Raw genomic sequence first — 13,043 nt, 5'->3', positions numbered from 1 at the left:
ACTAAGCAGGGTGTCAGTTAAACGACTCAAGGGAAAGCTGGACTGAGGGATATGTCAAACATGTTCACGAGTATAGAAGCATTTCTTTAGATTGCAAAAAAAGCTCAAGCTTCAGATGAGGTTTCATGATTCAGCACTTTGTCTTAGATTTCAGTGCCTGTCCCTCTCCATCCTTCATATTCACAGCAGAGAATTAGATTATTTCCTAAACAGCTCAGGAGTTAACATATCTGGCAGTAGGACACTCGAAGTCAAGTATTCCACTTCCTAAGGAAATCTGAACCTATTACATTTTAATGATCATTTTTAATTATTTTAATAATCACATTTTAATCCCTGAGCGTGAGACCAGACTGAGGGGCTACTTGAACTTGTCTATAGGACATGCCTCAAGAAAGTGAAAGGACAGCTCAAGAAGTAAGAAGTGAATTGGATTTCCTTCTGTTGGTGAGTTCGCCAGAGCTGTTGGATAAGAGAGCACCGTCATTTGTCACAAGGCAAGGTAAGCTCGAGAGAGTCCTAACTTGAAGAACACATATTGGTTTGGACCCTGCAGGTAACCTCAGCCTGTGAATTTTAGTCACACTTGAGGGAGAATTAATCATTTAGCTGCTAACATCGCTTCTAGGTGTGAGAAGAAACAGCTTCAGGTGAGTGAAACAGATTCACAGCCTTTCACTTGAAGCCAGAGGATACATATCTGCACAGAGGAAGAGGGAATAAACACCTCTGTCAGATTTCACAATAATCCATCGCCTGTAAGACTGGCAGGGAAACACAGGGAATATTGATAAGTTTAAGTATTTCTATAATGAACCTTCAGGTTTCCTGCTCCTTTACAGAAGATGTAAACTCAGATTTGGTAAAGGTCTCTTTCCAGAGAAAGGAGATTTCTCCTATCAGTGTATGAAAAGTACGTAACAGGATGCACAGGAAAATCTACTAGCAAAAGTTGTGGTGCCTCTGGATTTCAGATATGTTTATAGACAAACAGGCATTTTGAGAATCTAGCATTTTTCAATGAGGTGTTGTAGTAATCAGTAGATCAACTTAGATATTTAAAAAGCTTTCAAGATTTAAACCACACAGTCCAGAGCAAAATTTATGCTACAAACATCCGTTATGTAACAGATATCTGCTGAGTGGCATTTTTATTTTCATTTTTGAAACCGTTAACAGTAACCTCTGCTAGCATAGTCCTGGGGAACATGTGCATACAAAATTGCTTGAGTTCGACTTGTAGAGGTGAGGAAATAGAGTGCTGTGTAGACCATGCATTTTGGTGCATTTGACTTAAAATGCAATGTGGTGAGTGATCTATGTAGAAAAATTAATATACAGCAATATAGGCTTTAAAGTTGTTCTGCATGTATATGGTGGCCCTTATCCTGGAGCTCTGGACATTTGGTAGCTCTCAGCAGCAGACAAATTAACAAGTATCTCTCCTTCTGCAAGGAAAAATCTTTTGACAGACAAACCCAAACACATGTAGTTCTATCAAGGGAGCTGTATAATTAGCAATCACAGCAGTTATGGATTCGAAAGATTGAAAATTTTTACAGGGCAAGCCCATTGCACCAGAACGATCTGAAAAATACTGCAGGACAGGAAATTCTGTGACTCATACTTCATATAATTTCCATCTCCACTCAGAAAAGGGTGAGTCATAAGTTTACTAAGTGAAAAATAATTATGATTCAGAAAACCCAGATTACAGCATGATTATTCCTTAAAAAATTAGACCACACATATTTCTTACTTAGCATATCTGCTCCCCGTGGCTACAGAGATACATATCTGATGACTTTCAGATTAACCCTAAGTTTGCATTTTTTCTCATTCCTGCTAGGTATGGAAAGCCAATACAACTCAGACAAGGAGGTTTGGTTTGTCTTTCTTCATCAGCAAAATACTAATTAAAGAAAATTCGATAAACTTCAGAATTTTATCTGCCTCATCTTAGGTCTTTAAATATCTGTGGAAGTGATGCATTCAGTCTTGCAGATGAGGCAGATTTTGGATTGCAGCATCACTGTCACCAATCATGCGAGAAAGAAAGACTATAGCTTCACTTTCAAATATAAATGTAAAGGATTGGAAGATATATGGAGTGGTATACAGTCTCCTACTTCTGCACTGCAAATTGTTCTTTTAATTGCTTTCCCTTGATGTATTATGTCCCACATTTTTCTCAAAACATCTGTCCTATTGATTCCGGAAGGGCACAATCCAATAAGGATCATAAGTTTCCTATGCAAACTGTGGAGAGAGTTAAACCTTGTAGAGGGATATCTAAGTCATGCTCCCTTTATCCAGTAACTGTGTGATCAGTTGCCTTCAGAGGGCAGTGCCCATCTAAGCTCTTTCACTAAGAGTAGCGGGGACAAATAAGAAATGCTAGATATGCTCGTCCTTTTGAGCTCTCATCCACCTTACAAACACATTTGTCTGTCTCTGTCATCATGGTTTAGAGTTCAGTTGATCTTCACATCTCCTGCCAACCTTGAGTCTGTGGTCCATCTTAGGGCTAAGCATACTCATGCAGGGATGGGCCAAAGAGAAGTTTCCAGCCCTCTCCTTTGGATATATAGGTATACTGGAACACCATTTTACAAAAAAATAAACTGTTTCAGAGCCCAAAACAGAAACCTAAGTCTTCATCATTCCCTACTGCTTGAATATTTTCGCTGCTAGACCTGAGCTCAGTCTCTCTGCGCCGGCTCTTTCTAGGCCTATGGCTCTTCCACTCTTACTTCCCAGTAATTCAACTTCAAAGGAAGCAAAGGAAAGACTTCTCACCCTGACAACATAACTTAGGCACTCTCTGTAGAGGTGGAGCCATATTTCTCCAGTTTAAGAAGTGTCATAGGTGAGGTTGCCTTCTTCTGGGGTCGACTATTGCCTAACAGGCTTGGTCACAGACCACTTCTGGGTTTAATATGAATTCACATTGGGAACATGAAGTAGGACACAAGAACTCTTCCCAGGCACAAGTATTAGCATGCTTTGATGACATCTTTAAGGTAAAAAAAGAGGCTTCCAGGCAGTCCTGAAAGTTAGTGAATTGTTTCAAAACAAGGTGAGGTTTTGGTCACAGTTTAAGCATGAGGTAGTAAGACCAGATCCAAAATACAGGATCAAAGTGCAGGCCTGTTAAAGTCACAATGACTACTCTATTGACTATTGCTAAAGACAATATTCCTATAGAAAGTCATTACTGCCCCTAAATCAGAGATCTGATGCATTCTAATATTTAATGATGTGATCCAAAAGACACTGAAATCAGTGGAAGATTCTCCAGATGCTTCAGTGTGCTGTGGATCCAGATAACATGCATTAGTTAGCTCAAGAGAAAAAAATTCTTAAGATTCTTATTAAATTAAAAAAGAAAAACAAACTTCATCTTTGTCTTGTTGTTGAGCCCACCTCTGTCTTCCAAGAATAATCAAATAAATGTGTAGCTATAGTATGTTGCTATTCCAGTGAATCATAAACATTTTGTTTCAGTTTAGATCTTGGACTAATTGACTGTGAAACATTTGAACCTGTTGTCCAGTAACTGTGGCTATTATTTAATATTTTGCCTCTGCTCTTCAAAATGATGACCTAACCAGGACAGTTCATATTATCAATTGTGAATATTAGAGCTGAGTATAAAAAGTAAAATTATCAGTCTGTAGGTTTTAGTTATATACAACGTAGTGACTTATGTATTAGAAATAAGTAAACTGGTCAAAGTAGATATGTAAATTATAAGAACTAATAATATGAACTTAAATAATATCAATCATAAACCAAAAATTGTTTACTGAAGACATCTGTAAATGTTAGATAAAAAAAAAAAAGACATCGGAAATTTTCCCAGTCTCTTCTGACACAATTAATGAAAAGAAAAACAAAAGCTAAATTCTTCAAATAAATTATTCATTGAGAATTATTTGATGAGCTCTGACAATTAAGTGGTAGGTTAATTACAGAATAGAATTTCCTGTGAGGGGACAGCCAGGTAATCCAGCTTACGAACTACGCATGCTGAGACTGAAATGAAGGACTCTCTCCTCTTTCTCTAGCCAGTTGAGGCATGCTGTTAATCGTTCTGTGCAATTGAGCATTTTAAGAGTTCAAAACCAATGAAGTGCTGAGAAAAGTTTCTAAGTTTCTTCCATAAGATTTCTTCTTTTTTCATTTAGCAATAGACCGGGAACTCATGCAACGCATAATTGTTATTTTTATTATTTATTTTTAGTTTCTTTCAAAGAGCTTTTTTTGTTTTGTTTTGGGTTTTTTTCCCCAAATCAGTTAACTCCTATGACATGGCATACATCCATCTAAAAGTACATATAGGTCATTCTGGATAAACGGGACAACTACTTAAAACACCGGATCAAAGTTCACTTCTAAAATGCTTATCAAATCTCATAGCACAGTGCACCTCTCAAGCTGTCAGAGCCAGAGCTTTAGACAACATCCCCAAAAGGATGCAGACAATTACCAGTTTGAGGAGCTTAAAATGTGGTATAACCTCACTCACAAATCTCCTTATCTGCAGAAAGAAAAGTGAGAAGGTGAATGCAATGGGTGAAGGTGTATATATCCTTCAGATATGGGATGTATCTCATAAAAGGAGACCGTTAAGAGGTTAGTGCTTGATACTGCTACCGGAATGTTTTAACAAAATCCTAACTTAGGGCTTGGTTTTCCGACTGTGCAGGCAACCCTGCCAGGTAATCCTTTTCATAAATGGATAACCTTTTATCTTATAAGTTGTTAAGAGGTTTTACCACTACTACTTCTTTGTAAAGCTATTCCAAATGTCACTCTTCTGACAGTTAGGAGCATTCTGCTGAACATTCAGGATAGCTGTGATATTTTCCAGCCCGTATGTATTTGTGACCCATATATATACATGTAGAATCATAGACCTTATCTTGATATTATTTCATTTAGTAGTTTCAGCTATTATTTAGTGCATGAGGGAATGCTTCAATTGAGTTAATCAGGATCTAATGCCTTCCCTGTGAGGTCCTCTTCACCTACTATTATTTCCCCTCTTATCCTATTTCTCCCATCTTTTTTTCTGCCATCTAACAGTAAAACAACTTCTGCAATTTTTCTTGTAACAGTTTTCGGTTTACGTTTTGTCTCACTTTGAAGTCCTCTTAAATGTATCTGATGCTCATAGAGGGAAACTGGAAATGCAGAAGATCTTAAGGCAGTATTCACCACTGTGAATGTACGTGTTGCTACTCTGCAAAAACTTGCTTTCCTCTTAACCAATTCTGAATTAGTGTAAGGGCTAAGATGTTTCCAAACCTTACAGCAGGATTACTAAATAGGAATTATGCAAATCAGGCACTCTTGTTATTGTACCTGCTGTTCACAGTCTATAACGAAATAGTCTATAGTCTTCACCAAGCATTCTCAGTAAATGGTAACTACTGAAGGAAAATCTCAAAAGCTTATTTGGTTCAGCAACAGATGTGACCAAAAAGCTAGTTGCCTCCCAGTACTTTATGGTGTAGGGCTACTCTAAGCGGTCACATAAAACAGAATGGGAAATTATCAAATAATTACGTTTATGAGCAGCACAGCCATGAATGAGTGAATGTAATGACAATCATAATTAAAACAGATGCTGTTATTTACATGTATTTAAAATAAATTTCAGTGATCATAAAAGATGATCTATTGTAGGTTTAAATCTTAATTTAGAGATAATTACAGGATAGTGTAATCTCAGATAAAAGCTCCATGACCTTCACCAACTGATCTTGTCAGTAGTCCTAACGCATAGTAAATGATCAGCTTTCTCCTTATCTACATTTTGACTCAGGCAAATAGTGGTTTAAACTCATCATAGTACACTACTATACCAACACCTGCCACAGGGTTTAAGACAGTTCATTAAGTCGAACTTTTTAACTTTTTTGGGGGTCAATAAGTGACATTTTACTTATGTTCTCTGAGATTAGTCTACCTGGAAATGGGATGAAACCATTGCTTATTTCACGGGTGCCAAAGAGCTCCAGTAAATGCTCAAGACTGATACAGTTCAATTTGAAACATTTATCCCAACGAGAAAAGTTCTCCATTCTCTTTATATTTTCAGCTGCCCAGTCACCACAAGTATCATTTTGATTCTCCACAAATTTCTAGATCTTAGAGTTCCTCTTTAAATGTGTCCCTATAAAGCCTCAGAGCAGAAATAACAACTCTAAGTCTCTTTATCTATTGCCAAATAATTACTGCATTTACTATTTATATTAGCACTTAAGATTATGCAGTGGTCAGCTAGTCATGGTTTTAATCCAACAGAGGGGTGAAATTAATGTTATGGTTAAGGTTATGGTACGGTTATATGTACAACAGAAGTGTAAAAAGCCATTGTAGAAAATCAACCATGAGATCGTATTTGTCTCCCTTTCACCTCACACTCCTGCAAGGCAGGCCTTGAGTCTGTCAGAATTCAGTTTACAGAGACTACCAGACCCATCATGCTTAAAAATACTTGTCATGGTAGCCTGCCACCAGGTGTGCTCGAGCAGTTTGTCTGCAGGCCATCCACAATGTGGTCATGCCAATAGAAGCAGCATTGCCTAACAAGCTGAAGGTTACGTCTTCTCCAGCATGGAATGAACAAATGAGACCAGTTTGCATATAAAGTTAGGCAAATACTTTGGCAGCTCAGAACTGGAGCTCTTTACCAGGACCACAGTCCTTTAGCAGACTGGCTCCCCAGAGAGGTGCTCTGATTCCAAATATTTGTGGCAGAATCTGCTCATACTTTTGATGTGCAGTGCTGGTATGTATTAACCAAAAGGTCAAGCAATTCGTGTTTCAGTGTTGCCTCAATCCTATTTCTGCTGTAACCACTTTTTGTATTATTGCTTAGAAATCCAAAGGGAGTCTGTTTTTCTTTTTGTTTTTTCTTGACTGGAAAGTGAGTTGCTGAGCAGGGGCAATTCTATTCAGGTGATACTGATTGAAGTTACATCGAAAGAAAGTTAAATAAAGGGTCTGAGAGATTTTCTAGGATTGCCACTAGTTCATAGACTACATCAGCTAAAATGTGTTGCTCATTGTCCAAAATCTTATTATCAGTGAGACTGAGTTGTAAGATAATTCACGAGTGATGAGAGAATCAGGCAGTACTGACAGCTGTAGTCATGCCCTGGTTGAATCTATCTGTCACTCATTACTCACTATTCACTGCAATTCGGATGAGCTGCTTGTTTGCTAGTATACACATGTTCTCCATAGCTGGTCTCCTTTGCGTCTGCATGTTCAAAGTCTCTTACCATCTGTTTCTGATCTTCTGATATGTGAGGATGTTTTTGTTCCTCCTACTCCTTTCTCCTTGCATTCCATCTTATCAGGGAGGCAATGGAAGAGGGGACAAACTCCCACGTGATTATTTATACCGTGTTCAATCTTTAACTAAAAAAACTCCATAATCTAATTGATTGAATATATATATAAGCACTGTGATGATCACAGATTTTTTCTGATAATCTCACAAATCCATGATGCTCCTGTTAGATGTTGAAGTCATTTGCAGCAAACAGATGAATTTTACTGTTTACCCTGTTTGCCAATGATTTCAGAGCCACATTTGTTATTCAAAATTAGCCACCAAATCACATTTCTGTTTGTTCCTTAGCTTTTTCAACAATCACACCTTTTCAAGGAAGCCTCCATTAAAACAAAAAAAAATTATATATTTTTTACTGCAAGCTCCTTTTCTGTTTATTTGAAATTTCTTGTTCATCTAAATCTTCTAACCTGTTCTGTGGAGTAAAATTCTCACTCTTGGAAAATTTGATGCTAAAAAAGAATGTGATATATTTATCCATCATAAAAAAAGAGAACATGTAAGCTGTCATCCAGGTTGCTGATGTTAATATAACATGCATCAAAAATCTTTCTTATTGACTTTATTGTTCACTGGTGAGTACTGAGGTTCCTATGCTTGCTGCCCTCCTTTCTGTTATTCACTCTGCTCTCTGCTTCAAAGGACAGCAGGACTATGAAGTCCTTGCACTTTCCAAGTGTGTGGTGAGAACAGAGCTTTTGTGTTGGTAAAATATCAAGTTTTACTCTCAGCTTATAACTAACCCTTTCAAAAACTAGACTTGCAGTAGCATATCAGTTATATCTGGGCTTTCTTAAAAGTGTGATAATACGTATGTGTTTACATGCTTGTGTGAGGGGTGTGTGTGTTTGTGAAGTGTGTGAGTATGTGTATTTACTATTAATGCTACCACAATATAGCCAGTGCAGCTCTGGGAGACTGGCTAGGATTCTCCTCTGACACGTGCATCGCTGACAGAATTGTCAATTATTTCCAGCGCACACTCTTAGTTGCCAGTGTGTGAGCTGGGAAGAGCCCAGGTTTATTAGCAGATTCCAGGCTTGGTTTGCATGTAATCTGCCGACAAAGAAGGTACAGTGCTCCAGCCCGGACTATGGTTCTGAAAGCTCCATAGTTCTTGCTCCTGTTCTGATCTGTATTAACTGTGTTTTATTGAGAAATGCTGACCATGATGCAGAACAATTTTCATTCCTTCTGTTATAGAGTTCTTCCTATCAAGCCATGAGGAGGCTATTAACACCTCTCTGTTGGAAGCACATAAAATAATCATGGGAGCTGTTTGTGTTAATTCAGACTAACTCAGGCCTCTTTTTTGTTTCAGAATAATTACTGTTTCAAAATATCAGCATGTGTTAAGAGATCAGGATTAATTTGTAAGTGCTGAATGAGAATATTTCCAATGGCTTATTAAACACTAATTAGATTTAAAACGGTGTGACTCTACATACACTTGTGTGCATCAAGAAGTTTAAACATCTGCTTCATAAGTAATGTAGGTTGTAAGGTTGCAAAGTTTAATACCACTGGGGGATATCTTATCATATCAGAGAGCAAGTGATACATTCAAATCTATGCTCTTCAGAACCAACATAAGATATATAAATATAAATATAAATGTATATATGTATATTTCAATGTGTTATTTGCTAATTGAATAATTGACTTAGGTCATACATGGCTTTGTTCATGTGACTACAACATAAACAGTATAAATAACAGAATTTCTTTAAATGTTTACTTGAAAACTTGGATAAACTGTAGTTTCCCCCCAATGTGGAAAGTAAGGAAGCATAGTGCAGGAAAAAAATCATTATTTTATTATTGTAAATTTAAGGATCCAGGTTCATTTCATTTCATTTATATACATTTATATAATTGGAAAAAGGACAAACACAGCAAAGGAAGAAAAAAAAAACCTAACATCTGCTGGAGGGCACAGCATTAAACAAAAGTAATAAACAATGCCAACTACAAATCTAAGTGCATATCATGTGAAAAAAGTGTTCCATTAGTTTAATGGCTATAGCATACACTATATTATAGAACCTGAATTTAAGTCAAAGACAACACTGAAGACATTATGCAATGAACTATGTTCCGAACTGACAGTGCAAAATGACCCTAGTTAACTGCAGATGTAATGAAAAGTCAAGCAAACAAAAAGCTTCTGACAGCATATATATTTGCTTAACTCTTTTACAACACAGTTCAAAGCCAAGAATATTCCATCTCTCGAATAGCAAATATATGTTCATGTCTGGAACATTGGCCCTTACTTCACAGTTCACGTGAACATAGCAGATCTGGTACAAGGTCCAGGTTCTATTTGTGTCTCATTCCCTTGGACTACTTTTAAAGAGATAATGATATTCTAGCCCTGCTTTGTCATAAAGGTTGTCTGAAATCTTTGCCCTGTTAAGAATAATGATGTTTTTGCTGTGATTTCTGCAGGACCCAGACTTACTTCAATCTGATCAGAGCTACCTTTACATACAACAGCCCTAGTTCAATATGCTTAATCTACCTATTTGCCTTTGCAGTATGCACTAAATTATTCCACTAAATTGCTACTATCCTGCTTCTAGGCTGATATTTCTTACCTGTGTAATGGGAAACATAAGGGCCAGCCACTCCCTGCAGGAGAAAACATTGCCTGCTATAGCCATATGATGGTGAGAGATTTGCCCAGGAGCTCTTTCCAATTTGAAAATCCTATATGAGAGACAGACAGACATTAATTGCAATGTTATGCTTTTATCACATAGAAGAGTAGTATCTAGACTGTTCTAGATATACCTCTCCTAATGGTTACAGTAGAGTTGAACTACTGCACAATGAAAATTGTGTGTATTAGTCTAGGGAAAAAGAATATTACCTGATCTTCTATACAAGTGTCTATTATTTATTTAGATTTTTTTTTTCATAATAGCCTTCACTTGCTTATACCCTCAAATAATAACACATCTGTCTAAGTCTGGATTTGAGCTAACATTCACCAGTTTTACTGGTGCCTCATGCTGCATTTTCTGCTTGACCTTTTAGATTTAAGTCTTGGATTTATTGATACTTACAGGAATTTTGCCATTAATTTTTTTAAGTCAAGATTTTACCCTTAAAGATTCAGCTATGTACAAAGCTAAGGATAAATTAGTGGACAGTCTGGCCAAAATCTTGGTTCTACTTAAGTCTGTTGGCATTCTGCCTATGACTTCAACTGAGCCAGTACTGCGTATTTTATACACTACAATGGCTTGCTTCCCTCTATAGAAGTTTGGCATGATAAAGGTACAGAATTTCAATAAGCTTAAATAAAACTTGTTGTTGTTATTTATAATTTAATGAATTTTGTTCCTAGCTCAGCTCCATCCCCGTACAAAAATCCCTTTTGTGGCTTAAGTACCATTTTAGGATTGAACTGTTCCATCAGGGTACAGGAGGAGGTTTTTATTCTAACATTACAGCGGGCATGAGTCATCAGAGTTGCAACAGCCCATATGTTTTAGTCCCTTTATTTTGCTATTTAGATCATTTTGTGTCTCTCCCATGTTATTTTGGAAGTAGATGTCCCCACTGGAGCTAGGCGAGCTTAGCTAGATCGCTGAAGCACGTTATCGTACCCTAACTGTTGCTCTATGATTCCAGATTTGTTCATATCAGATCGGTGCTCTACAAGGCCCCAAGACAGTATAAATTAAACCTGGGTAGGTATTAGTCGACATCATATATCTGCTAATTTATCAAGAACGCATAAAATTCAGAGTTTTTAGGTACCTGCAGACTAGCAAGTGACCAGGTACAGAATTAGGCTGACATGTTTAGATGATAAGGGACAAAGTTACTCTTTCAGAGAGTTTTGACCAAAAATGAAGTTGTAAAAAGCATTTGGATGGACTTAGTACTGTCTGTCATGTGACTGTAGAATTCTATTTATATGCTGCCGAGTACCCTAAATACAGATTTATCACCTTGTCAAGCCAGACTCTCACAGACTGTCTTGGGTAAGTAGCATTGTTTTCCATCAATTCGATACAGGCAAGCACTGCTATGTGCTAGGACTTTTGGCTGCCTTAAATATTTGGATCTCATTTTTCTAGAAGCCCTTGAGATTACAATATATTAAGCTCAATTCTCCATCCATTTATGCTAGAGAGTGTTGAGACTGCCAAATTACTCCTTTCTTCTAAACCTTTCTTCTAAATATTTAATTACAAGTATAGAACTTGTGGGTTTGTGGGATTTCCTGTTTAAGAGGTTATTTTTGTGTGATTTAATAACAGTTTTCAAAGAAAAAATAGACTACTTGCAGATCAGTATAATAGAGCATGTATCAATAAAAATGGACACAATCAATCAGAATCACAGTCAATCACAATCAATAAAATGGATATGATAAAAAGCCAAAGAAGAAAATTTCATAAATAGGCACAGGATTTTTATTTTTAAGAGTAAAGAATAACTTCATAGGGTTTCAAAGCATATTGTATTATGTTACCTTTTCTAATATGTTACAGACATCTGCTAAATAATTTAGAAAATTATGTGCAAACACTATATTTATTTTAAAAGCCTTTATAGGAAAAGTTTTCAAAATAGATTTACACCTATTCAAGTATATTGTCAACTAACTAATATTATATTCATAGAATTCCTTGATGTTAGAATATATTCAGTCATCAATACTCATAATGAATAAAAAGTGACATTCAATGGCATATTGAAAGTAATATTCTTAAAATAACCAGAGAGGATAAAATATATCATTGGATACAGGACTGCAGTTCTAAATATAATCTTACAGGAATGTAATGAAAATACCAGCTAATGCCTCAGTCAATAATGACTTGGATTGCAGATTTTAGGAGAAAATTTGTCAATATATTTTATGAACTACTGTACAGCTTTACGTCTTTCAAGAGATCAAAACAAAATGAACAGAACAATGTTTTATTCACAATATAAAACAAAAGAAGAGCAGAATTTATGTTTCGTAAGAGGAGATTTTCAAATAATTAATTGTGAATTTCTACAGCACTAAAATTAGTTGGCACTGAATAATTCTAATTAATTCACAGTCAACTCAAGTAATTCTAACTAAAGAATGACATGAACAAAGTTCACACGCAAACCTCCATGTTTCCTTTTATCTTATGTCTAAGCTTCAGATGTAGTCACAGACATAAAATGTGCTTATATTCTCATGAGTTTGAAGTTAGAATTTAATTCTTGTGTTAGATATATTTTGACACACGCAAGAATGCATTAAAAAACAAAAGGAATTCAATCAGTATGCAATAGGGATTAAATGTCATGTTTGCAAAACATAGGAGAGCTCTTTATAAAAAATGATGTTTTTAGTGATTTCTGATCATTCTAGCCTTTCTGATAATCAATATGAGCAATATATGATTGAGTAAGAGTATAATATATTATCTTATTGATAATTGATATCCTATTTAATCCTTAAGTCTGGGAACTGGCAAGTGGAAAAGCCCATGGTGAAAAGGAATGCAATTTTAGCACATTAGAGTTGGAATTATATTGGTGTTATTCTCCTGAAATTTATCACTGCATGACTATGTATAGAAATTTATGGACACTTCATTTCAGCTAATGTAGTAAAGAAAAGTTTCCATTCAGCATGCTGTTTTAAAATACATTCTGTATTATATGC

Source organism: Rhea pennata, chromosome 2 (assembly GCF_028389875.1).
Source record: "Rhea pennata isolate bPtePen1 chromosome 2, bPtePen1.pri, whole genome shotgun sequence".
Taxonomy (NCBI): Eukaryota; Metazoa; Chordata; class Aves; order Rheiformes; family Rheidae; genus Rhea; species Rhea pennata.
This window is presented reverse-complemented; position numbering follows the sequence as displayed.